Genomic DNA, 27,820 nt, shown 5'->3' on the forward strand with positions numbered 1-27,820 from the left:
AAAATAGTACACACAAAATTACAGTGATAAATTTTAAGGGGGGTCATCATACTGGATCTTTGCGCGTAGTTCAAAAAAAGTTTCCATGCTAAATGATTAAACTTTTTTTTATTTTTAAAACTATTTATTATGTATATTTCTCCTTAGTGGAGAAATATTTTAGGTAGAAACTATTTTTTCTCCACTAACCAGAAATTGTGCGTTAATAGTACAAAACCTATAACAAAATTAGAATCTGCATTTCGGCTTCGTCACATCAGAATCAGACACTAACTTAGTGACAGAAATTAACGCTAGCTTCAAAAACGAAAACACTATTTGTATTTCTAAACAAATCCCTAGTCCTGCGTGATGCCCCGTAAGCAAAAGTTCTGATCAAACTGATGAGGATCGCAAATTCCTTAACTAATTTAGTTATAGGGCACACCTTTCCTCGCAAATGTGGTTTAAAAAAATTTTCTCCTTAGTGAAGAAAAAAGATGGGTAGGTAATGTCAGAGACATAACCGAATTGAAGTAGAATACACTTAGGGATGATCCATAAATGACGTAGCATTTTTTGAGTGATTTTTAACACCCCCCCCCTCCCCCATCGTAGCATTTCGTCACAAAATTCCATATACCCCCTCCCCCCCCTGATAATTACATAGCTTGACGGTAACCCTAACCTCCCTCGTTGTTTTTTTTTAAAATCAAAAACGATGTTAGTTAGATGAAATGGGTAAGATTGTCGTGACATCTGGTCAACCCCTATTTAAAAAAGCTACGTAGCATGACATGACCCCCTACTCCCCCTGTCGTCACACATCGTCACAAAATACAAAACTCCCCCTCCCCCATATAATGCTACGTCATTTATGGATGGTCCCTTATACTACGTTCAGACTACGGAGTTAAAACATGTTATAATAATTAGCAACAAGAAAAATGTCTTCAAGATAGCGTTAAAACATGTTTTAACTCGTAGTGTGAACGTAGTATTAGGCTGTTAATTCGAACGCTACAATTTTTGCTATGTTCTGCATTTAAATCAGCTATTTCGATATTTGTTATGATGTATTGTGCCCCGTTGTTGTCGTGCATTTCACCCCTGCACAGGTGCGTTTTTCCCTATCCATTTTTCAAAGAGCACTTTATAATGATTTAGAAAGATTGAATATTTTGCATGTTTCTGAATATTTTGCAAAGCGATTGTGATTTCAGGGTAAAATGTTGGCTAAATGATATCATTAATTAAATTCTCCCAAATGATGTGCTAAGTTATGATTATATTTTCTTAGGGGTGTATTTTACCCCATCAACCTCTACAAACGCTTGCATTACATTCGCATAAATCACTTGCGACGCATTTGTGCAAATGGAATCTCGGTCATACCTCGAAAATTTCAAACGTGCACCCGAGACACATGCGTGGCAAAATTCAAATGTTAGGTTTGTTCCAAAGTTTCAAGTGAGCAATTACCAACTCGATTATTTTCTTGTGGATAGTACCACCTTCATTACCCACCGGCCCTAATTATTGAATTACACATATGCATAGTGGAATCAAAATGCAATTAAGAGCCAAATCGGATAACAAATAGTTTTTAAATTTACTATAAATTGTACCGTAAACCGGGGTGACTTTGATCATCGGGGTGACTTTGATCAGTCGAAATTTTTTTCGTAGATCGCTTATTAAACCAGAATAGTTTACCGAATCATTTTAATTTGAAATGATTTTTACTCTAAACTTATAAAATATTGATTTGTTATACTTTATGAGTATATTGTTCGGTTTTTGGGTACAAAAACTACAAAAAACCGAAATTTGACTTTACCTTATTTTTACGAAGCTTCATAAAGTGTCTATTTTTTATAAAACAAATCAATCTCAGATTTGCGCAAGAGTTTTAAATTACAAGTAAGTTTTTATTTTTCTTTAGATTGGAATGTGCCAAATTGAGTTTAAGGAGTTTGTTTATTTTAAATAAATTTTTTGTGAAACTAGTTGGCAATTATTTCAAAGCTTTTTTAAGCTAAAATTCGCAACATTTTTTTATTGTTCAATATTCCAACGTGTTAAAATGGATGAAACTTTTTGTACATTGATAAAGCACTGAAATAAAACAATTTTAGCAATTTTAAAGGTTTTCCGAATCTTTTATTCTAGTTGGACACAAATTATACAATTTTGGTACTCGAATTTTACAGTACACTGAAATACTTTTTATAATACCAATTAACATCTATTTAACAATGATTATCTTTCCAAAATTAGTTTAAACAAACTTTTGAATGAAAAGCATTGACATCAATAACTTAATGTGGGTGAACATGTAGTTTATCAAAGTCACCCCTAGAATACGAAAACGGACTTCAACTTGAAATAATTTTTGGAAAAATAACTGTAAGCGGACAATTTTTGGTAAAACCATCCAATCATGTTCTCCATACATCAGTACATGGTTTAAAAATATTAAACTTGAAAAAAATGTGTCGCGTCTAAAAACATGTAATGAATACTTCGAAAAGTGATCAATGTCACCCCGGTTTACGGTACTTACTCTACAGTTAAGAGCCAGCAGAAGGGAATTTGCGCGTGGAATGTCAGCATTAAGAGTTAAGGCGAATGCCCTATACATAATATGTTCAAACCTTCACCAAGCAAGTTTATTAGCGAGGAGTTTTCGTAATAACCCTGCAACGAATGTAGCGCCAAGACATTACTTCTAATGGAGCATTTCACTAGTTGAACTGCAAAATAAGTAAAATCATTTAGCTGAACATAAAATAAACCGGTCTTAATGTGGATGTACAAGTCCCGTCATACATGTTATACAATTAAACTGTGTTTATAACATATACATAGATAATATGTAAAAAGTTGTCCCAGTTTGGCCGGAGCATCAAATCAATGACAGAAACATATTATATCAGTATCCAAAAAGCCAACATCATCTCTTTTACACAACACAACAACCAAACCAATGCTATTAAAATCGTCATCCTGAATCGCACTACCGCTTGCCAAAAGAAAATTAACCAAGTGATAAGTTTATCTGAGCCCGCCATGCATAATTTAAAGAGCGGGGCTCTCGCACCCACCCACCCCTTCGCAAGCGCACACATGCAATCCGTTTATTGAACTGCGAAACTTTTTCTGTGATGTGTGCTGATCATTGTATTCATGAAACTGGCACGCCTGTGCATCATTGCATGGAATGATGCCTGGCGGCAGTTATTGAATATATTCAAACCGAAGAGTTTGAGCTGACACAAAACGTAGCAGCTACTACGAGGTCAGAAAGCAAACTGACGAATTTTCTCTTATCTGCCGTTTTTATACCTGGCGAAGTTCATTGGATAACAAAGAGGCAGTCCTAGCAACGCTCGCTGCTTGGTTGAATTGTACGGACCAATCAGCGCAGATAATCACCGCCTTTACAAAATACATTATTTTCGTTTTATATAATAGACGTACATTTTACGGAATCAAATACAATATACGTGCACATATTTCCGATCAGGTAGTGCAAAAATATAGCGATTTCGATCAGTACAACGGAAGTTATTCGCATTTGAAAACTGGAAAAATATCTCAACAGAAATTTTTAAAAAGGGACCATATTGAAACGTTAGAAGTATTCTACTTCAAAATAGTTTTGCCTAAAATGTCTCCACTAAGGAGAAATATAGCATAGTGCATATGACATTGGCTTGCTAAACAAACCAAGTTTCGACTTAAATAATTCTCATCTGCCTCCTGTTCTTGCGGGCCATCAGGAAGCACTAGGGCACCCACGTCTACCGCATGGTCATTGATAGAACATAACTCATCATCATGTTTTACAGCCGACGCCCGCGGTAAAACATGACGATTCGCTTTAGAATACCTATCCGTCTTTCAATTTCATTGCTTTCATTTCTCTTAGTCTTCGCCGAAAATAGCCAACAAAATCGATACAGTAGAACCTTACGGCAATTTAAACAGTTTTTGGAGCTAACATCAAACCAGCGCTAGCTTAGTCCTATCTCTGAACTAGTATCGGATTCTGACGAGACGAAGACGAAACATAAATTCTTTAACTAATTTAAGACTTTATTATTAATATGTGAATTTTCTTTCGTTAAAATATATTCGTTCATTTGGGAGAGTCGCGCAAAGTCGACATGTTTTTTTTTCAGTTGGCGTCCCGGACTACAAAAGAACGCCTTGATTGGTTTCCATAATGTTGATATCAAATTAAAGGTAATTTCAAACTCTTCAATATGAAACTAAAAGAAATAAAACAAAATCCTTTTCTACTATTTTGGCTAAAACAAAAAAAATTAAGTTGGATTTTTGTATCTCGAACTAATCTCGCAGATGACTAACACAAACTTGGGGCGAAGCTAGGCGTTGTATCTGAACGAGTACCCAAATTAGCACTAGTTTAGTGTGTTCACACAAGACGTGAGACATTTTGAATTTTAGTGTCTAACTAGCGCCAATTTGGTGATGGTTGGACTGATTTAACTAGTATTAAGTTGGCGTTAGTTACTGACGAGGAGAATGCGCCACACTAAAAACCATACTTTCTAATTGGCAAGACCCGAATGATGTTCTGGGAAGCAAAATCATGGTTTTCTGACGAGGAAGCGTAAACGAACGCTAGTTATTTTGGTTAAGAAACCAAACACCTGGCACTATACAATATCAATTCCTAAAAGTAAAAACTATTAGGAAAATATATGGGATTTTTACATTTCTATGTACTCCTTTCGATCTTATTTAAAAGATTAGAAAAAATCTACCAGAAATAGTAAAAGCTATTCGATGAAAAAATAACAAAACTTATATCAGTTGGCCAATCAGTTTCAGTTGAAAAATAAAAAAATATTACGATTCATATATTCTCTTTTAATTTCGCGAGAAAGTCAAATGATAATTATTGCCATTTATTTTTGATTTGGATTCATTGCGCACAATATACCCAAAGACAGAAAAATAACCAAGACGCACACCATGCAGAAAAAATTGAAGTGGAGCCAAAAACTAAATTCTAACAGTCTGGGCACGAACTGGAAAACATAAACCAGTTGTTTCAGCTTAACTAGCATGTGTAAATAAATTGAATGAAATGAATGCAATATATAAAATAAGAAACAAATAATAAACTGAATGAAATGAGCGGAATTAACGAAATGAACGAAATAAAAGAAATTAACGAAATAAACGAAAGAACTAAATGAACGAAATATATGAAATGAACGGAATGAATAAAATGGACGATATGAACGAAATAAACGCAATAAATAAAAGATTTAAAAGAATCAAAGAATGAATGAAATGAGTAAAATTAACGAAATAAATAAAATAAAAGAAATGAACGAAATAAAAGAAATGAACTAAATGAACGAAATAAACGAAATGAACGAAAGAACTAAATAAACAAAATGAACGAAATGAAGGAAATTAACGGAATGGCCGAAATGAACGAAATGAACCAAAATAATTAAATTAACGAAATTAACCAAATGAACGAAATTAAAGAAATTCATTAAATGAACGAAATTACCGCATTTAACGAATTTAATTAAATTAACAAAATGAACTACATTAACGAAATCATCGAAATTAATTAAATTAACTAAATTAACGAAATTAAAGAAATAACGAAATTAAAAAAATTAACGAAATTAACTAAATTAATCAAATTTACGGCATTTACGAAATTGACGAAATTAACGAAATGAAATAAACGAAATTGGCGGAATGAATCAAATAAATCAAATGAACCAAACGAATCAAATGCATTAAATAAAGCAAATTAATCAAATAAATTAAAAGTATGAAATTAAAGAAATAAATTAAATAATGAAAATAAATTCAATCAATTCAATAAATTAATTAAATCCAATTAATAAAATAAATCAAATCAATAAAAATTATTGACAAGAATAAAATAAATAAATCAAATGGCTAAAAGAAATGTATCAAAAGAAAAAGAATAAATAACATGAGTAAAACATAATAAAATAATTAAATTACGAAAACGTGAAATCAAGTGAATTAAACTAGTAAAATGAAAACAATCAGTAAAATGAAAAAAATAACGAATAAACTGAACAAACCCAATAAACATTGAAAAATAAAAGGAAAAAAAAGCATAAAACAAAATTAAAAAAGCGAAAAAATGAATAAGTAATAAGCCTAATACAGAAATTAAAATATAAATTTCATTTATTTTTAACTGACCTTAAAAATAAGCAACAATGGACGACGTTTTTTATCAATCTAGCAATAATAATAATTAATCTATACCTTGCAATGCATTATTTAGTAAAATATACATAGAAACAGAGCACATCATAAACATTGTAATACTAGGGTACATTTAGTTTAGTATCTTAGTAGACTTACTTGTTTTCTATTTAGTCGAAACCAACCGCCAAAATTATATATTAAAAGATTTGCCAAAGTTGACAATTTCGAATGATTGTGATCGTGACCGTAGAAAAAGGTTTCGATTATTTATTTATCTTTTCTTTACCATTACTGCTTACTTGAGACCCAGTTCCCATTCAATTCAGTACGCAAATATGCACCATTAATATCCACTAACTTGAAATATTTTATTTTCGGTGAGCAAGTTTATGTTTTATATACAATCAACCTATTCGAACCGAACTTTCTATTCTCAATTTCTTCAAAAAAAGAGCTCATAATAATTCAGGCAGTTATTCCTCACAATAGGTTCTCAATGTAGTGATCAGACAATATACTTCCAAAATTATTTTGAACAATATTTAATCAAATTAGTGAGCATCAATGCACCCCCATATCGAAGACTGAGACGTAGCTGGACTTTTCATACCGTCATTCTGTTTTGGACTTTAGTTCATTGTTACGAGTGGACATCAGAGCCTGAATACTTTGACTGCAGAAAGGTGAAGACCGCGAAATAGAAATAGACTTTGAATAGATCCTCGGTTAGGCCGACATTATCGCGGCTTCCGAAGGACTAAGAACTGTCGCGTGAGCGGAAAAATCTTGCCATTCCTAATCAAATCTCTTCCCAAAGATTTTTAAAAAAAGTTAATGGATTTGAGTTTTCAGAGTCCAATTTAATTAATTAAACAAGAAGTAGCACACTTGAGAAATAAACCAAATCAATCAAAATAGTCAAAACTCATTATCATAAATGACTTAGTCATTACCTTTCGACCATGTCTCTACTATTGTGATTGTACGTGGTTTGCATCGGAATCTGTTCATCTGTGTATTCTTACAATGCAAATCATGATAATATTGCAATGGACTCCAACTTGTGATGAAATACCTAGCTTTGCCCCCTTTTAAGTCCATAACTTCAAATCAGCGGACAACCGAGATCTTACCCGAGGTCGCATAGGTAACAGCCGCATATAATCATCATCCTAAGCAAAATCAAGTCACTAATTATCATAAACCTCTACCGACGCATAGAATTCCCACCGTTAAATCGTCGTCAGTCAGTCAGTCAGTCATAATTACCAGCCCAACGTCGCGCATTTATCTCGCAGTGCAAAAGAGTTGACATTCACCTTGACTGGGCTTTACAATAGGTAGTATACAAGTTACAATACGTGATCCCCGTGCGGTCGGTCACAAAGTTGAAGCACACTTCTTTCCACAGTTTTATTGTTCTTTTTTTTGTGTTTGATAATTATTGCGAATAAGTGCCCTACCTAACTATATACTACGCAAGGTTTACAACACTGCAGATTTGTCTTGCGATGATGTTTTAATAGTTTAACTAACCTCAGCGAAATATGGGCGGACGGGGGTCGGTTGGTTCGTGCGTTAGCTTTGATTAGCCGCTGCCGCGGCATGGCAATGTTTCAGCTGTAATAGACAATGATACCGATGGAATGTTCGATATTTTTCATGAGGAATTCTATAACATCATTAAAGGAAGTAATGTATTTTCGGTAAAACCGACATTTTTTTATTTTTTTTGTCGATACAGAAAATATTGATTTATTCGGCCAATATTTGAATAATATTTTTTCCAAATTTTCATAACAAAATAATGAAAATTGCGGAAGTGACAGCTAATCTCGAAAATAAGTTGTCGAAGAATTCCACGAAGATCCGTCCGAAAATATTTAAAATCGTGACCGACCATCTTAGATTTCTATGAAACATTGCACGATTCACGGGCATGGAAGACTAAACATTTTCTACAATCAGCAAGATTATTTTGAGCAATTTTTTAAAAGGGCGCAGAATTTTCTACGTGCATTAATTTCGAATTTTTTGTTCGAATACTGTATTTTATACAGCAAAACTTTCTGAGAACGAGTTTCAGAAAACACTGAAAAAATGTTGCGCTATTTTTCACAAAAACAAAAATTTGCGTTAAAAATTTAAATTGCAAAAAAAAACATTTCTTCTATTTTTTTTAATTTTATCAACAAAACCTAAAGTGAAAAGTAACATTTCGAATGTGGAGAACTTATCGGTAAAAAAGTTTTCCCAACAATAACTTTATACATGTTTTTAAATTTCATACTAATTGACATACAAAACTGTAATTTTATTACAGAACATAATTCTAAGTATCATTTTAAATCAAAATTCATTTAACAAGAATCTCTCAAAATACGAGAGTTTTTGAGATAGTTTTTGAATATGATTCTAAACGCTATTTGAAATCAAAATGCTAATATCAAAAATTTTCTGAAGTGTAGTGGTTCTCGAGATATTTCAAATTTTTTTTATCATGACCTTTTCAGAAGTTATTCGCGTTTTTCCATCAACTACAATAAGTTTTTCAAAAGGCCCATGAAATTTCCTGTAACTTTCCGTTAGACATCAAAGTAATATTGTAAACCATTTGAAAGCTATACGAAAACAATCAAAATACTATTATGATTAAATTAAATAGTTCAATCATATCCAGGATGTTTTCATGTAGCTTTCAAATGGGTTATAATATCGCCTTGGTATCAAAAGAGAAATTACAGGAAATGTTATGGGCCTTTTGAAAAACCTATTGTTGTTGATGGAGAAACGCGAATAACTTCTGAAAAGGTCGTGATAAATCAAAAGAATTGAGTTGTTGAAACAAAATTTGAAAAAAATATCTCGAGAACCACTACATTTCAGAAATGTTTTGTTATCAGCATTTTGATTTAAAATGGCGTTTAGAATCATATTCAAAAAGAAAATTGTATTTTTGACAGCAATTAGTATGAATTATAAAACTACGTCAAAAGTTATTGTTAAGAAAACTTTTTTATAGATTTTATTGATCCATGATCCAAATACAATGAAAAAGTTTCTTTTACGTCTATAAAACGATAAGCATTAGATTTTTAAAATTTTGTGATGGGGTAATGCGAATAACTTTTGAAAAGTGCATAATTACACGAATTAACTGGTTTTGCTGGAAAAATTCCAAATATCTCAAAAACTATCGCATTTTGGATGATTTTTGTTAAATGCATTTTGATTTAAAATGATACTTAGAATTATATTCTGTAATAAAATTACAATTTTGTATGTCAATTAGTATGAAATTTAAAATCACGTATGAAGATTGAAGTTATTGTTAGAAAAACTTTTTTACTGATAACTTCCCCATCATACAATTATATTCAAAATATTTCTTTTTTCTTTAGGTTTTTGTTGCCAAAATATAAAAAAAATAAAAAATGGTTTTTTGGCCATTTAAATTTTTACAATAGATTATTGTTTTTGTGAAAAATGACAGCATTTTTGTCAGTGTATATTTTTTGTACATAAATATTCATTCCCTGAAACTCGTTCTCAGAAAGTTTTGCTGTATAAAATACAGTAATCGAAAAAAAAATGAAATTATTGCACGTAGAAATGTTTACGCCCTTTTGAAAAAATGCTCTTTTATCAATATATTGCAATTGTCAGAGAAAATCGTGGAGATTCATAAACCGAACACGACTTCGAAGTTTCGTTCGAATCGACGATGGTCGTATTTTGTGGTCGACCGGTTTCTCATGGAATCCCTCTGTTTTGAGGTGTACAGTGACACAATCTCATATTCGTACACCTCTAGTGTATATGTTTAATATTGTTTCATAAATGTTTGCGCTATTTAATATAGGTATTGTTTTGTACATGTGGTAGTAGAATCATCATCTGTCATTTTCTTATCATTTGTAATCTAAAGTGTAAAAGTTTCCGTACACTACACATAAAAAATCATTACTTGGTGTGAAAATGGCACAATTTCATATTCGTAAACTTTTAAAAAGTCAATTCATTAGTCAGTTTTAAGACCTGTTATTTCTTTATTTTTTGTTTTACTTAGAAAAATAGATTTTATGACTACAGAAAAGTGTTCATTGGCACAGTTTCCTCTACACTAGTTTAAGAAATTCCCTCAAATTAACGTAATGGTTAAAAAAAAGTAAACTAGCTGCCGCTATGGGACGAAAACTAATTATTACTCACCAAAATGAAGGTAAATCACTTCATGAAATCTTTGAAATTGTTCAAAGGCTGCGTTCAACTATTTAAAATGTCGTTAAAAGCTTTGATGTGGCGAAACGTAGAGCAGATATTACGAAAAACTTGAACTGAAAACAATTTAAGATGAGAAATAAACGATTTTTAATTAGAAAAATTTGGGAAAATCGAGTAATTCATGTTATATACATGGTAAATAAATTGAATCATAGCATTTAAGTATAAGTCTGCTCTGGTACGGTTCGTAATGTATGGAGAACGGACAATTACAATGCCTGTGTTCTGAGCAAGAAGCTGTTCATCAATGAGAAGAACAAATAATTGATTTTTTATTTACTAAACAACATTGAAACATTTTATCAGAATATTGGAAAGATTGTAAACTTCGTCAACGAGTCCAAATTCAACATCTTTGACTCAAATGGCTGTTATTTCAAGTGGAGAAAATCGAACTCAGACCTGGACGTAAAAGCCTTATAACCAGGGATGCCAAAGGTACTGGTAAACTACATTTGTTTCGGTATATTTACATTTGCACAAGCCGTACAGCCCGCTACATCGACGCATCACTACAACTCTTGCCAGAACGGTAGCCAAACCGAGTACATTTTCCCGTAGAGCAGTAGACTACATTTTTGTTTTGCTGCTGTACTCCGACTGCTCGGTGAGAGTGTGGCGTAGTAAAGTTTGTTCTCTCGCTTGGTACACTTTTCTCTGCGTAGTCAAAGGGAGAGGCCCGCACACGAAAGCGATGATGCCGGTCGTGGCGTAAACGAACCGCATTTATTGTCGTCGTTTTTGATTGAAAATATTGAATAGATTAAAAATATTAAAAAGTGTAAAATAAGGAAAGAGAAGCTGTACCGCTCGCGTCTGGTGGCTGTACTGGGGGCAGTATTTCTTTGTCATGGTACTGCTTTGCTTACAGACTGCCGTACAGCGCTGGGCGTCCTGCAATAGCGAACGACAGCAGCGTCAAAAGAGAAATGAGAATGTAGGCAGAAAAAATACAGCCGCAGAAAAGGTAGGCATTTTGCATCCTTGCTTATAACAGCAGCCAAGCGCAGAGACAGTGGACTTTTTTGTATGGGTTATTATATGTCCACTAGATGTGCTAGAAATAAGTTCTTCGTTGATGGAATGATGGATCAAAATGTACATATATGTATATAAATAAATGGGAGTATTTGGATAAAAAGTGCGAGACTAACCGGATTATAATGAGAATGATCTTAGAAACTTCTATTTAGAAGACTGGAATAAAATTTAAGTTGAATACAAGTTTTTTGTCTCGTTCATACACAGCTTTCTGCTGCGTGTTGAGATCCTTTTTCTAGGGGGGCGAAATATTGCCAGTGTTGTCCACTGCCATTTGAGGTTCGATCCGTTTGTCTTCTTTTGCGTTGTCGTTCATGTCCATGTCCTCATCCGTACTACTTTCCTGCTGCTCGCGGTCAGATGTTCCAGTTTGTGTCTTACTCTTATCGGTCGTCATTGTATGTTCGTATTTTTCGGCATTCGTTTCGTTGTTGTTGTTGCTGGTTGTCGGTGCTTGATCCGAAGATGTTGGTTTTGCAGCTGTTAGTGGTTTAGCGTAAGATGGTTCTGGGCTGATTTCAGTTGGATTGGTTAAGTTTTCCTTAACAGTTTCTACGCAAGGTTTTCCGAGGTGCAGCTTCTTCGTGCAGAACTGGCACGTAGGAATTTGCCCTGGGTACGTGACTAGTGATGTTTGATGAATGAGAACATCGTCACTTCCTAACGCTGTGACGGTTATGTATGAGGGAATTGGCTTGGTCACACGCATTCTCACCACACGAACACCGTTAGGGATGCCCGGGAAAAAATTCCTCCAAGTCTCATGTGTAACGGAGTCTACTTCTCCGTATTTTTGCAAGCATTTTTTAATCGCGCCGTCAGGGGTACGCGTAGCCAAATCATGGACACGAACTTCTACAGCACCGTTCTCGATGTATACGGGAATGCTATATTTAACATTGCCGCATTCGGCGGTGTGCTGCATGTTGTTTCGCGAGGCGAATGACTCAGCTTGGTTAATGTTGTTGAACGAAATCAGCACGCAATGTTTGATATGATGCATTTGTAGGGTTTTCACTTCAGCCAGATTGAGTTTCATCTGCACTTTTAATAACTGTTCCACTTCCCGAATGGCTGGTCTTACGGGGCATTTCGAAAAATCAACAGCAACACAGTTCGGCCGTATCTGGGTTGCTTTTTGCTGGGCACCGTCACTCATCACTAAATCGCACAGTAGGTATAGGCTATTGTTATATGGACTGCTTGTGTGATAGGCACCGATTGATTTTTAGGTAGAATTGACCGTTTCACTTGCGCGGGACGATTTTTTGCTTCTGCTCAGGGCAAGATGTGAAGACAAATCTGTCTCGTAAACTTAATTTTTACTTGTAAAATGCATATAAGCATTCCGTATAGCGGTGTACGAAAATGAGATTGTGTCACTGTATCTACCTTTTAAATTATGTACAGTTCTTCTTCATCTGATTCACCAGTTTTTTAATTATTATTATTATTTGTACAATAACAAATTAGTTTGAACCCATGAACCCATAAGCCACATTGACAGTATTGTAAAAATCTTCAAACAATATTAAAAACAACAATTTGGAAAACCTTAGTGCATTAATTATCATCAATTATTACTAGTTTAATCGAAAATTTCTATTTAATGCATCAGCCAGAAAAATGGCTATTCATATTGTGTTGAACATAATTGCAGCTACTCATATTGATCTATAACAGAAGATGCTTTAAGATGTTGGTTGAAATATGCCTTGATGATGGTGAATCGAGAAGGCCGAGAAGGCCTTTTCATTTTGCAGGTTTTTCAAAATTTCACCTAGCTGAACCGTAGTTCAGTCAGTTCTGGGTATTTACAGTATTTGTATTATATTCAAAAGATTTAAGCAAGCGCAACATCTTTAAGCCTTTTCTTTCATTGAAATTCCAACACGAATCACATACACAAGTCAGTTGAATATATCGCGATTTCCGTCCGGCTTGAACGGGCGATCAGGTCACAAAACTTGATAGCTCCTGGTTTACCTAGAGTTTTCCAACAGCAACAGTGTTTATAAAAACTACCTACATCGATTGTTCTGTCTCACGACTACAAGCACAAAATAATTGAGTAGAAAATGTAAGTTTTACAATAATTCTTTTCATTTTTTTTAAGATTCAATCGTTTTGAAGAATAATTCAGCCTAGCGAAATATTTAATTTTTCCAACATCCAACACATAGCAACTAATTTGACATTTCTCGAGTACTTTTCAAATGGACGTAAGTAACATTGAGAGCCTCTCTTTGTTTACTTTCTCTTTCGTTTATTACGACGTCATTACAACACTTTGTACTAATTTTCCAGTACATATCGAAAGCCGACGGTTTTTACTACAATATTATACAAAGAGTAGAGTAGTAAATGTTGAAATGGCCGAGTAATGAACAGAAGAGAAAGACCTCAAAGAGAATCTCTCATTGTTACTTACGTCCATTTGAAAAAGTACTCGAGATTTTATCCGATGTGACGCTGAAGGAATTCGTAAATTTCCACGCTTTGTGCGCAATGCCAATTGAAATAAACCTCAATCTCATCCGTCGATAACAATGTTGATCTCCGACTTCCACCAAGCTTTACACAAATTATTAAACAAAATGAATGAAAAAATAGTTAAATTTCGTGTGGTTGATCCGCTGGATTCAGTATCTTTCTGAAATGCAGAGCCAGGTTTACTGCACACTTACGTTATGGGATGAATTGTCTCTTCCTAAAACGTTGAGTAAGGTATAACTTCAAACGTGTATATTGGGAAGAATCAGGTTTAAATGGATACTTACGTTTCGTGCGGTTATTCTATCTTCAATTGATTCCTCTAACTTTTTTGCATAATAATTGTTGCTTTTGATCAGCCGCATCCAGCCTCTTTCTGAAATTTAGATCTATATTTTACTTTATTCTTGAGTTACGAGAGGTATGGGGATAAAGGGGTACACACGTTTCGTGCGCTTATTGTTACTATATATTCAAACGATAACCTGGACTTTTTACATAAGAGTTACCACTTTTGGGGGTAAAATGGGTTTCGTGAGATTATTAAGGAAAGGTCTGCTAATACGGACACGGTGGGTAAAACGGACGCTTTGCCTTTCTCACAAACTGTAAAATTAAATAAAAATGTAATAATCCGGAAACATTTCTATAAGATTTCAAATGCTTCTGAAAGATACTGCAATAATCAAGTATGAGAAAAATAAGATATACGACCAAAACAATTTGTTTTTTCAACAGCGCGGTAGTGGTCATCATTTTTGATAGTAGAAAATAACAATTAAAATCTGAAAACTGTTGCTCTCGGGAAATATTTCTAAGTGACCATGAGGTACTTGGTATTTAACACTTAATTGACGAAAAAACAGATACTGTACATAATCATTCTGAATATAGACACACACAAAACAAAATATATTGGTCGAGAATGTCCATCTTTACCACTACTGCATGTTCATCTTACCCACCTCAGGTGTCCATCTTTCCCATACTACTTTTGAAATGACGATTTTGGGCCTCTTTTTCAAAACCATTTTAAACATATTTCTGTTTAAAATTTGATTAGTATAAGTTCTTATATTGATGCAACATAAACTCAAATCACGGTTTACGTGCAATTTGCGAGCAAAGCATCCATGGATGAGCCGAATTTGCTACTTAACCTTAAGGTGTCCGTTTTAGGCACCGTTTCCCTACCTATCTGAAAGAGAGATTGTCTGGTCTCTTTTACATAAGGAATACAAACTTTGTTCAGCCGCATTCAACTTTCTTCCGAGTTATATATTCAGTCTTGAATATAATCTGAAACAAAAAAAGGGATTAGGGTAAAACATGATATTGTTCCGTGCGGTCATTGTAAATGTCTTCAATCAATTTTCCAGGCTTTTTTACATAAAAAACACCTTTTTTGGTATACTTTATCCAGCTTTTTGAAAAAGTCGCGTTTGGGGTACCTTTTTTCCCCACTGTGCAATGGGTGATTATTTTTATAATTGATAATACAAAAAATCTTCAAATACTCATAAAAACCGAACATGACCCGATATAAATGGAATTCGCCATTGTTCATCATGTTCCTTCCACTTTCGAAAAATAATATGCGGTCTTAGCACAATCAAAAAGGTTTTTTTTCTAACAGTATTCATTGTGATTTTAGAAGTGACAGAAGCGGAATAATGCTACGACTTCTTCAACAAAATCTTTAAATTGGTTCAAATTAGGCCACAATAAGATAAGATTAACATTGCAATCAATGTAATATGGGGTTTATTTTGATTTTTTCAGATATGAATAATGGAGATGGGGTATCGAGTCCAGATCGGATTTTTACTAGACGAATTTGTTACCAACTCTGCTAAGCCCTCCGCAGAAATTATAAAACTTATGTTGGTCAAATCAAGTCCCCTTTGGTGCTTGATCTCACCTGCTTGCCCCTGAAGCTCTGAAACATACACCGAATTTCTATTCAGTTTCTATCACATATAGCTGTTTATGCTTGATATGTAAAAAATGCACCCTGAACAACAATCCCCACTGCTATTGTGTTACGCCAATTCGATCCGGGGCTGGGCCGCAAACTTTTATTCGCATTCGCCGCCAATTGAAACTCTGACAGAACGTATACGTTGGTGCTGGGGTAGCTTTTTCCTCAATGGGACAAATCCTGCCATAATGCATGCGGTGAGAATTTTTAAACGTGTTAAACAATAACAACAAATTGCTTAAGCGTTTTTTGCTGTTGTATTGTTTCAGTGTAGAGTAGAGGCCAATTGTCCAGTATCTTAAGAAAGAGAACGGTTTTAGAAGTAACGAACCGAGCAGAAATATTTAAAAAGCGCCTTACGCTTTAGAGCCGTTTATTGCACTAAGCGGTACCTGCCGGTTTTCCCACGCACTGGGTCATGAGGTGATAGGAGAGGTAGCTTCTTGCAAAATTGATCCGTTGCTATCATTAACACCACCCCCTTCAACAGGGTCGGAGCGTATAGGTGGTGATAATTAATTTGTTTTCCCATTGTCTGACTCAATGCTCAATTATGTTCTCATTTTTGGGCGAGTAGCGAACGAGTGACCTAAATTGAAGAATTGTTTTGTTTTGTTATGGCGACGTCGACTGTTTCTTTTAATCGTTTGTTTCTTTTTAAATTTGGCAAGCACCAAAAAGAGCCAGTATTAGTTCGCTTTTGTTTTTAAAGAGGTCAATGTGGATCATGGACTGAAAGTAAAACGTGTGCTAAGCGACTATCAAGAACTTGATTGTTTAGTGGGGTTGTGAAATATTAAAAGGAAAACGTAACAAATTGTCAGTAAACTAATCAGTTGACATTTAAACAGGTAGCAGCTTACCTCAGCGCAAATGGATTCACCAATTAAACAAACCAATCTACATCTGCCCACCGAAATCAACCAATACTCGAGCGCCCTTGACTTGCTATCTCCTGCATTCAATGCACCTGGAAGTGCTTCACTAAACGACCAATTTGGTTTGCCGTACACCGTCATTCATTTGTTTATTAGCCACAAAACCCTCTTTGGTTTAGAGGTGTCCACTTACGGTCAGCTAACGCCCACACTACCTACACCAGTGGCATATCGCTAGCGATTGGTCATCGATAGCATGTTCCGAAATGCAAAAGTTTTTTTGCCCATTGTTTCGATACTCCCAGTGAACTGGTAGCTCAATAACCCTGACCAAGCCCCGCATATATACGGATGATTTGTTAAGTACGGTGTACGCCACCGTGCATTGTATGGTACCCGATGTAGAGCACTTGACTCGACTAAAAGCTGTTTAGAGGTGCTCAATGTCAACGATAATTTCCTACACTTGTATGCGCCAAGTGGATTCAATTTTTGCATTTTCGGCTGATGACCGGCAGGCAACGACAAACTATGGTAATGGAACAACAAAAGTTGATGTATGTATGCGTGCGTCGTTCACAGGCTGATTCCATTAGTCGTTTCCTTATTGTTTTAGTATTTTATGACTGGACATTTAACTGTTATGTGTCCAACAAAAAAAACACCTTTAGCAGGCCAACGTGGGTACCCGGGTACCCACAAATTGAAATGCTCATAACTGTGGCTTCCTTTATCCGATTTGGACACTTTTAGATTTTTTGGATTCAGGAACTAGTCCATTTTTTGATTTGTAAAACTGAACCGGATGAATAGATATGGTGCTTGGTAATCCGGATTTTCCGGAGTAATGTTCCCTAGTACTGGATTGTATTGTACTGCATGATTTGTAAATTTTAATAATATCCTAGCAATATAAGTATCAAAACTCTTCAAATTGTCTCGGAAGTATGTTATTTATTGTTACGGGACCCTATGGCAATTTAAAAAATGGAATTGGAATGGAATGGCTACCCACGGCCCCACGGGAACCAGGGCAGGAAATATTCGAACCGAACCTATGTTCGAACACTTTCAAAGCGCGAAGCTTTGCGTTACTGGTTCGTATTCACAAGCTTCGCATCACAATCGCTTACCATCGTAATTGCGGACATTTGGGCGATACTTTTGCATGCTCTTCGGCGAGGACAAATGAAGCTTCTTGTTCATTTCATTGATGTTCGGAAAGATATGTAAAAGCTTTTGCGTAGTTTTCGACGAACACGAGCTAAGCTCTTGGTTCGTGTGATCGATATTTTTGAAACAGTTACACGGAGCTTCGAAGCGATGTTCGCGAACACAGAAAAAAGATTACCTCGAAGTATTTCAGAATCGCGAACACCGAAGGATTATATCAATTTAGCATCGCGAGGGCCATCGCTAACATGTTCGCCGGACGATATTAGTTTTCTTTATTCAAATACCTACCTACTAGTTATGCAAAAAAAAGTATATTCTAGACAGAGGCCTTGTATTAAGGGTGGAATAGGTGAAAAATAATTGTGACAATGTGTAGCTTATGGATGCTGGGGTTAACTGAAAAGTGACGTAACAAGTTTATTTAAGATACCCTACTGATATATTACCAGTAGGGATAAAATCAAGATGTCGTGACAGGGCGGGGATAAATTTTCAAATGAAATAAATTAGGGCTAGAAAATGAAGTTAAACACAATGTACACTACGTATTGAGTGGCTCGCTTATCTTAGTCATGTTCCTATGTCAGTTTCTTGAGGAACCAGTTATGTCAGTTTCTTGAGGATAAAGATATCGATATCCATTCAAAGGAAAAAATCGATTATCAGTTAAATAAATAACGTCATGATGTGTATGATGAATCCTAGAAATAAATAGGGAATGTCAATAAACTCGACCATTCCCGATTCATATTTGGCAGTTCTGGTCGTTTTGTAAATCTTGTTTTCGACTAACAGTAAAACCATTTTGATTCAGAAGTATGTTTTAGAAGGGCGCATGTTTTTTCGTGCACTTATTTAAAAAAACGCTTTGAATCCATCTACCAGAGTGATGAGACATTTTTATAACTATTTTCGAATATTATATCGGTTGAGAACTTTTAGAACATGATATTTCGAGAAATTTTGAAAGTGAAATTAAATCAGTTGTAAAGTTATAGAAAATAGCCTTTTAAATGAACGGACAATCGAATTATTACTAATACTTTATGAATACATTATCTAAGTTCTTCATTCAATGCAATATGTATGCAAAAAGTTAAAAACTGGATTTCCCTTGAGAACTGGGCCAAAAAATCGAAAAAAATGTGTTGGCGATCCGAGAACTAGAACAGAAATTGTAACCCTTGGACCTCTGAAGTGCATGCGTACAAAATGCTATAGTCTAATGTTTGTTTTCATTCATTTCATTTAATAATTTTCAGTTGAGCAATTCTGTCGCAAACTGCATTGTGGAGCGAGGGTCATAACTTCCTAAATTTAAGTGTTCCTATTAATTTAATACACTCTCTTTAACATAAACTACTCTAACGAATGAACGAATGGGAGTAGGTTCGATAAATTTTGAAAGAAGCCGTTAAATCAACCACTTAAGGGATTACACCACCGCAAAATTAAAAACAAATCGAAATTGATCTTGATTGATTTTATTATTCCATATCAACATTTGAATAGGGCTAATAAGATTTGTGAACAAACTTTTGTTTTGCTGATTTCTCTTAATTTGTTATCATTTCAACACAGAAAACATTTGAAATCGATTCTACCAAGGGCAAAGATGTTGATTCATGTGTATTTTTCATAAAATTCAACTCTGTCGCGGAAAAATGAGCGAAATAAGTTTGTTTACAAAAGTCTCATTAGCCCTTTTGAAGAATTACTATTGTATTGATCTTAAATATGGGTCTTCAAAATAATATATCAAAATATGGAATGCGACAAAAAGCGAATAATAATGGAAAGACAGTATTCGAAAAAGTTCGAGTTTAGAACGACTTTCATTCTACTTGGAGTTATTTATTTCGCTTCTCATTTTCCGAGATTTCCCTTACATAAAGCATTTCAGGGGGCCCTAAAGATTTCTTTCTTTTATTTTTTAATAGTAAAAGTCAAATAAGAGAAGATTACATCATGGAGAAGATAAACCAAATTTTGTCCTTTTCAGAATTGTTTTTGGATTTCCAACAAAAAAAATCACTAGAACATTGTTTGTAAGTTCTTTGCGTTTCTCCATCAGTAATTAGTTAACAAATACAATACAAACAAGTTGGAATATACTTCTCATTATTTATCACAAAACACATGTACAGGAGTCAGGAAATAAATTTCATAAAAGTGGAACATGTAATAAGTTTGACACTTCATTAATTAAGTGAACAGATTCTGTCGAAAATGTTTGAAAATAAATATTTTGTCTCTTGTGATTAGGTAATCAACCAATAAACTTATAAAACAATATTATAAAAATCATTTGGAAGCTTTCCTCTTGGTTTGGTACAGATGCCAAGAAATTATAATTCAATTAATGACAATAATAATGGATTCATGTATTTGTTAATAAATTCATTTGGTAAAATTAAAAATAACGTTTAACACACAAATCATCGCATATTATTGAGTGAATATGACTAGCCGATTTAGGAATGTTGCACAAGAACGTTAGAAACAGCAACAAGTTGAAAACAAAGGCCAACGGACTACGCCTAACTACCCCTCAGTGGATGCAAATAACTGAAGTTCGCCGTCTAACTGAACTCGGACGTCAGCAGTGAGATTCCATCCGAAAATTGTTCTTTTTAGGAAGAATTTGTTTTAGATCGGGAGATTATTAAGAGAGGGGTAATGGTTTTAGCGTTAAAAAACACTATTTGCGATTTTTTTTAGAAATTTGGGCGAAGCGAATTGATCAAAACTTTTGTACATTATAATGTACATTATTTTGTACATTATAATCATTTCATCCAAAAGAGTCATTTCACCAAAAAACATTTTTTCACGCTGAAACCCTTACCCCCTTAAACATACTTTATACATCTTCACCTAAACTCCTTGGCAGGGAAAACATACTCCGATTGAAGAAGAAAAGACGAGTTTGCAATCAAAGTAGCTAGTAAACATAGTTGCATTCCGAAAAAAAGAATTTGAATTTCACTACCACTACGCTCATTCAAACTCGTGGCTCATAAATTGGTAAGGTATGCGACGCACCTAATCCCTAAATCCTAAATTATAATCTTAAAATAATCCATTTTATTTATACTCAAAATAAGATTTACAGTTTATGATTTTAAGACAGATAGTCACGTAGCGAACATGTTCGCGGTGGCCTCATGATGCTGATGCTTGAAGCGATATAAAACTTCGATGTTCGCGATTCTCAAATAAACGAGGCATTCGCTTTATATGTGTTCACCGAATATCGCTTCGAAACTCTGTGGAAATGTTCCAAAAACGCAAAAACCACGAGCCAAGAGCTTACCTCGTGTTCGACGATGTGTGCTTCTAAGGTTAATGTGAACTTTTTCGAACATTGTAAAGAGCGAACTAGATGCGAAGCTCGCTTCGTCCGAGCAGAGATAAGTTTTACCCCTAAATGTTCGCAGCGATTGTGTCAAACTCATCGATTGCATGTGGTATGCTTGAGAAGGTGCTTCGTGAAGCTTCGAACAGCAATCAATTCATTTTTCGAAATTTTCCTGCCCTGACGGGAACCTGCTCCGGAATGTCCGTTCCGGGGTCTAATCACCAAATGGTTCCAAAACCACGAGATACAGCCTACTGATGCAATTCCAAGAATTTTGATACCCATATTGCTAGTCTTCCATTGAAGTTCACAAATAGTATCCCAGTACTGGAACCTGCTTCCGGAAATCCGGATTCCCGGGAACCGAATGAAGCAAACCGATTTATTTTTACCAAGTCCAAAAGCGGATGAGTTCCTGAATCCAAAACACCCAAAAGCATCAAAATCGGTTGGAAGTTGCCTTAGTTATTGGCATTTCAGTTTTGTGGGTACCCGGGTACCCACGTCGGCCTGTTACGTAGTAAAAAAATTCAGGAGCCCTTCCTAGCTCCTCCGCTCACTATATCAACAATATCATTAACCCAAAAGGTTGACTTAGTGAAGTTCTAAGATGTCACAAAGTTTCAATTTCCAGCTATGGATAAAACATAGGAATTTCATTAATTGAAACCTAAAAAGGTATCCGGGTACCGCGTCGGACACATAACGGTTAATGTCACCTATGTGCTACGCGGTTGCAGTTCAGAACTAAGCGTAGTTTATTCATTATTGTATGAGGACTATAAACTGTATATGATAGTTGCTGCCAAAGTTTATTAAAGTGTCAATTCTCTTACTCCGAACCGATGCCTCATAATTCAGTAATACTCGTGTAAGTTGTTTGAAAATAATTGGCTATAATAGATACCGTCGATCGGGGATTACAAATGTCCCCAAAATTTTATAATCAATTATTCCAAGGGAATGCAGAACGGCAGCAAGTTCTGCGGCGTAAATTGAAGCAGGATCATTGAGTTTGAAAGAAACGGTAAGGTTTTGATTGAATATACCGAGTACAGTGGAACCGTTGAGACTTGACCGGTGTAAAACATCTTATTGCAGTTGACTTCTCGAAATTTACTATGAAAGATGTTTGGGATCACTTGCGGACGTATGTGATCTGGGATTCCATGAATCTTATCTTCCATGGATGTGTCGAAGATTACAATTGAATCAGAAGCACGAAAGAGATTGAGATAATACGAAATAGAAGAGATGTTTTGTGCCCTGTAATTGAAGTACAAGGACATAAATCATGTATGGAAATTGAGCCTCTCCTAATTTGCAATTACCAACGGGCTCAAGAGATCGCATCGGATGAGCAATCGATATGAGAGGGCCTAAAATCGGACACCCGCCAGCACTTCTAGACTCATCGTATGGGTCGAGGCTCCAGTTTGATGAAGTGTACGTTTGCAACGGGGCGGAAACAAAAACACCCGTACTCCATCACCGACAATATCGGTGTTTGGTACAGCTTAGCCAGGTCTACTAGATGAGCACTCCACCATGTTCCAGTTATTGTTCGGAGAAAGTTGATCCTTTGTTGGCACTTGGTTTCAGATACCTAACATCCACTGGTACCTTTAGATTTTCCTTTAGATACTTGAATGTTAAAATCTGAGCAATAGTTTGACCAATTAATTGAAGCTGCAGTTGTGTTGGTTCAAGCTTCCTTTGAAAATACCACTAATTCAGTTTTCTCCGTGGAGAACTCGTTACCTAGCTGGAGGGCCCAAGCAAACAAATTTTCTAAGGTATCTTGCAATGGTCTTTACAAATCAACAACTTTGGGATCTGCAATAGAGACCATATCGTCGTCTGTAAGCTGCCTTTAGGGTGCAGGAATAGACAAGACATTCACCAATGTCATTCGCGCAAAAATTGTAAAGAAGGCCTTGTAGATAATTCATGTCGATATATACCTGTGCAAAAAATACATATGTTTTTCAGACAACAAGTTTAGCAAAAAGTTATTTAATATCGGTGAAAGACCATGCTGGTGCAACTTCGAAGAAAAAATAGTAACAGAAACTGATCAAAACCCCTCTTAAGGTTGCACAGAGAATGTGCAAAATTCGCAAACGATAAAAGCAGTTTTTTTCCACACCGTATGTCAGATCTTCATGAAAATCAATCAGCGTGTGTAGAATGTTGTTACAGTACTGCTGATTGATTTTTATGAAGATGTGACATACGGTGTGGAAAAAACTGCTTTTTTCGTTTGCGAATTTTGCGCATTCTCTGTGCAACCTTAATATCCATGAAAACTGATGCCATCTGCTCTTTGCTAACTTAGGTCATTTGAATTTCTGTTTAGAGCAACTTCTGGATGCAGGACAGTATTGCAATCGGTCGATACGAGTTGTAGTCGGAGACTGGTTTTCCTGGTTTTTGGATGGCGATGACCTTCACTTGCCTCCAGTCATGAGGGACAATGTTACCCTCAAGAAACTTATAAAATACATTCTACAAGCTTTTCATGGCGGAGTCTGGCAGATTATTCAATACTTGATTCAGTCTTGCCCTTGGACTTTATTGTTATATGGCAAGAGAACAAGTGAGAACTCCATCATCTAGAAAGGTGTTTCGTTCACGCTACTGTGAGGACACCCGTCGCGGTGGATCTTCTCTTTCGGGGCGGAATCCGGACAAACCTTCTTGGCGAAATCGAATATCCAACGGTTTGAATATTCCACGCTCTCGTTGGTGTTATTTCGGTTCGCATATGCCCAAAGAGTACTCATCGATGTTTCTCTAGTTAATCCGACAACAAACCGGTGCCAGTAACTACATTTTATGGCATTCGTCAAATTTTTCATTCTCGTTTCTAAAGTAGCATACTGCCTATAGCTATCGGGTAGCTCATCGATCCGGAAGGTCTTATATACGGCGGTCTTCTCCGTAGATACGTCTGAGCACTGTTTGTCCCTTCATGGATTGGGAGACTGTCCGCGAGAGTTCGCGTACAGTGCGCGTTTAGTCTGAATTTAACTCGTGGTAACGAGTATCAAGCCAGCCAGAGACCCGTACTTCTTCTCCGTAAGGTACTTGTGTGTACTCGGTATCACGGGCGTGTATGTCTTCCAATCAATACTTCGTGTGAGGTCATACGAAACATTCATTATGTTCGGAGGCCATAGTAATGACGATTGGCTGCCGTGGGGTTAGGGATTACCTTCCACATGCAATCTAATCGCAGCGATGGCGACCAGATGGACAGGTCTAAGCAGCGCTGGAATCCGTGTCGTTTTACCCGTGTTCAAAATGGTCATGTTGAAGTCACATAGCTCATTGAATTTTTGAGATAAGATAAAGATAGGGGTTAGGTATTTTTCACATAGAATGTGTACGCAAAATTTGAAATAAATTGGTTAAGTAGTTTTTGAATGGCAGTTAACACCGCAAATCGTGTTTTTTTTCCAGAAACGTTCTACAAAAAGCTTCATCACAGAGTCGCTTGTGGATATTTTTGCATGAAAAAATTACAGAATGTTATTAAAATGATACATTATAACACACAAAAGTTTTGGTCAATTCGCTTTACCCAAAGTTCTAAAAAAAGGCAAATATATGATTTTTTTTCTTGCCGAAACCTTTGCACCCCCCCCCCCCCGCTTCCCACTAATCCACCACTGGTTTCTTCCTTTGTCTTGGATATTGGGTTTTTTCACGTCCCAGGAAGTGCTGGGAACTCCTTTTCTGAGTTCAGGTTTCTGAGACTAGAAGCTACCCGCTACGGTTTTGCTATTCCATCAATCGTGACACTGACTTGTAGTACTCCTTGTGCTCAGGCCACGCTGTGTATTTAAGAGAATCAAACGGCTATGTGTCAATTCTGTAAACAAACAGCAATTTAGGCACCATTGACGTCGTGACTCTCACAACTCTCTAGAAATATTTTTTCGCTCACCCTTTTAATCAAAAGAAAGAGACTTTCATTGAAAGAAAATATTTCTTTTATTTTAAATATATTTGACACGGCTCACTGAGTTAGCACAACTGAACCGTGGATCTTTTATGTTTTTACAATATGTAAAAATAGAAAAAAAAAAACAAATCGTTACAGCCTGTTCGTCGGGTCTTTTTGACACATCTTACTTCTGCGTGTTGAGATCCTTTTCCTTGGTGGTGAAATATTAGGTGCATTGTCTGTCACACCTTGGGGGTCATTCGGTCATTTTCGTTTATGTCCATGTCGTCATCGGTACTGCATTCATGTTGCTCACGGTCGAATGTTCTTATTTGCTGTTTGTGCTTACGGGTCGCTATTGTATATCCTTTTTCATCGGTATTTGATTCCTTATTGGTCGTCCTGTGCCCGGTCCGCAGTCGTTGGTTTACCAACCGGTTGTGGTTTATCATACGACGACTGTATCCCCGCTTTGGTCGTATCGGGTGGAACTTCCTTAGCAGTCTCTGCGCAAGGTTTCCCGTGGTGTAGCGGCTGATCACAGTATTGACATGTAGGAATCTGCCCTGGGTACGTGGTTAGTGTTCGTTGAGAATATTCAACACCTTGAGGTGATATGCATGTGAAAGCCAAGTAAGAGGGAATAGGTTTTGTCGGACGCATTCTCACCACACGAACGCCGTTGCGGAGTCCTGGGAAGAAGTTCCTTCAATTATCTTCCGTAACACTACTAACCTCTCCGTATTTTGACATACTTTTTTTTGATAACAGAGAAACTAGTACGTGGTGCCAGACCATGTATCTTTATTTCAATACTGTCAACATCTATATACATTGGGATACTGTATAAAATGTCATTACCTTCGACGACGTGTTTCATTTTTTTTTCTGAGAAGCGAATGATGCTGCTTGACTAATTTTTTGAACATATGTTATGTTCACTTTCAAAATTTGCTCCACTTCACGAATTGATGGTCTTACCGGGGATATTTCGAGTAGTCAACAGCAACACAGTTTGCCCGCAACGGGACGTACTCTTGCTTTGTACATATTGTTCACGTTTCCCACAATAGGTAGAAGGAATCAATTTTTGCATGATCACTTGCTCTGCTATAGCAGCGGAGCGATTTCTGGCGTCTGAACTGAGCGAGATGAAAAACCGAACTGTAGAAAATATTTCTAACACACCAAATCACTAAAATCACCTTCTAAAGCACAAATAAGAAAACGCAATTTTCAACCATTGCGATCACTGGTCAATGGTTTCACAGAAAATGTGCCGTTCAAGGAACCGTATAAATAAATATTCAGAGGTCAAGATAATATTATTTTTTTATTGTTTGAACAATATTCGACTCGATTTACTTAGCTAAAAACTAAACTTAAACTTCTTAGGCAAGAAAAGAAAATTTTCCCCGAAAGCTCGTTTGTGATAGAAGACTCATAGACTTTTCCTTCACCCATATTTACGAGAAAAAAACTACTTTACAGAATAAATAATTATTTTACTGTTTGATTTCAGATAAGATGTCGCACTCATGAACAACACTTCCGACAAGCACAAGGTACGTTTGATTATTTTATCTATAGAAACTAATCTGAAACAGGCCATCCACGCATTCATTGCCAATAGAATGGAAATCCCCAATCTGCTTGATACTTCTTGCATACATTTCGTAATCTCTACTAACCTTGAAAATAAACCTTTCAATTCATCAGTCAATTTCCGTTACATAAACGCACCACGCTGTGCCACTAAATTAAGTCACTCGAAAACCGGTCAACAAACCTAACGAGTCAAGAAATGCCTGATAACAGGTTTCCTGCCAATCGTCGTGTTCAAATCACCTCTTCTATAGCTCCATTTACTTTGTGTTAGACATGTTATACCGTACGTATATCGTTAGTATATGGATTCTATTGATTGAGTTTATTGAGTCCCCATAGACAAGCCGACTCGAAAGTAAATTCCCCGCTACCCCCTTCTCGTGGAACCTCTACCTTCCATTCTTTTGCTGTAAATGTGGCCGTCGAAAATCTAAGTAGTAACGACCTACCCATATCGCTGAATAATAGCCATAGACAACGGCTAGGAACGCTGAAAAGCCACATCAAAATAATTTATCGAAACGAAATAAACGAGCCACGAAATGTGTGCCATTTCGCTTAGACACACCTCTGAAGGGAGCTTGGGCCGAGAAGAAATACCGTTTACTTCAGCCATTAAAACAGACCAAATTGCTTGATTGATTCGTTCGCTAGAAGAATAAAAACGGTGGGCGAGGGAAGCGAGCCGAAGCCTGGTTACGATTGGATTGTTTTAAGCTTTTCTATATTCTCTTTTCAAATTCCTCACGCAATCGTCATCCGTCTACTCAACAATATGTACTTGCAGCAAATTTTTGAAGTTTTGCAGCAATCTTTTA

The 27,820-nt window shown here is 35.9% G+C and overlaps 1 protein-coding gene across 1 annotated transcript in view; it reads left to right on the forward strand.

Annotated features, from left to right (window-relative positions):
* LOC131682066 (uncharacterized) overlaps positions 1-27,820 on the forward strand; it is a 311,928-nt gene that overhangs the window by 169,628 nt on the left and 114,480 nt on the right. Inside the window, exon 5 of the mRNA XM_058963245.1 lies at positions 26,917-26,959. The gene's annotated coding sequence lies outside the window, so the exon portion shown is untranslated. The remainder of the gene's footprint in view (positions 1-26,916; positions 26,960-27,820) is intronic.

The sequence above is a fragment of the Topomyia yanbarensis genome, chromosome 2, assembly GCF_030247195.1.
Source record: "Topomyia yanbarensis strain Yona2022 chromosome 2, ASM3024719v1, whole genome shotgun sequence".
Lineage (NCBI taxonomy): Eukaryota > Metazoa > Arthropoda > Insecta > Diptera > Culicidae > Topomyia > Topomyia yanbarensis.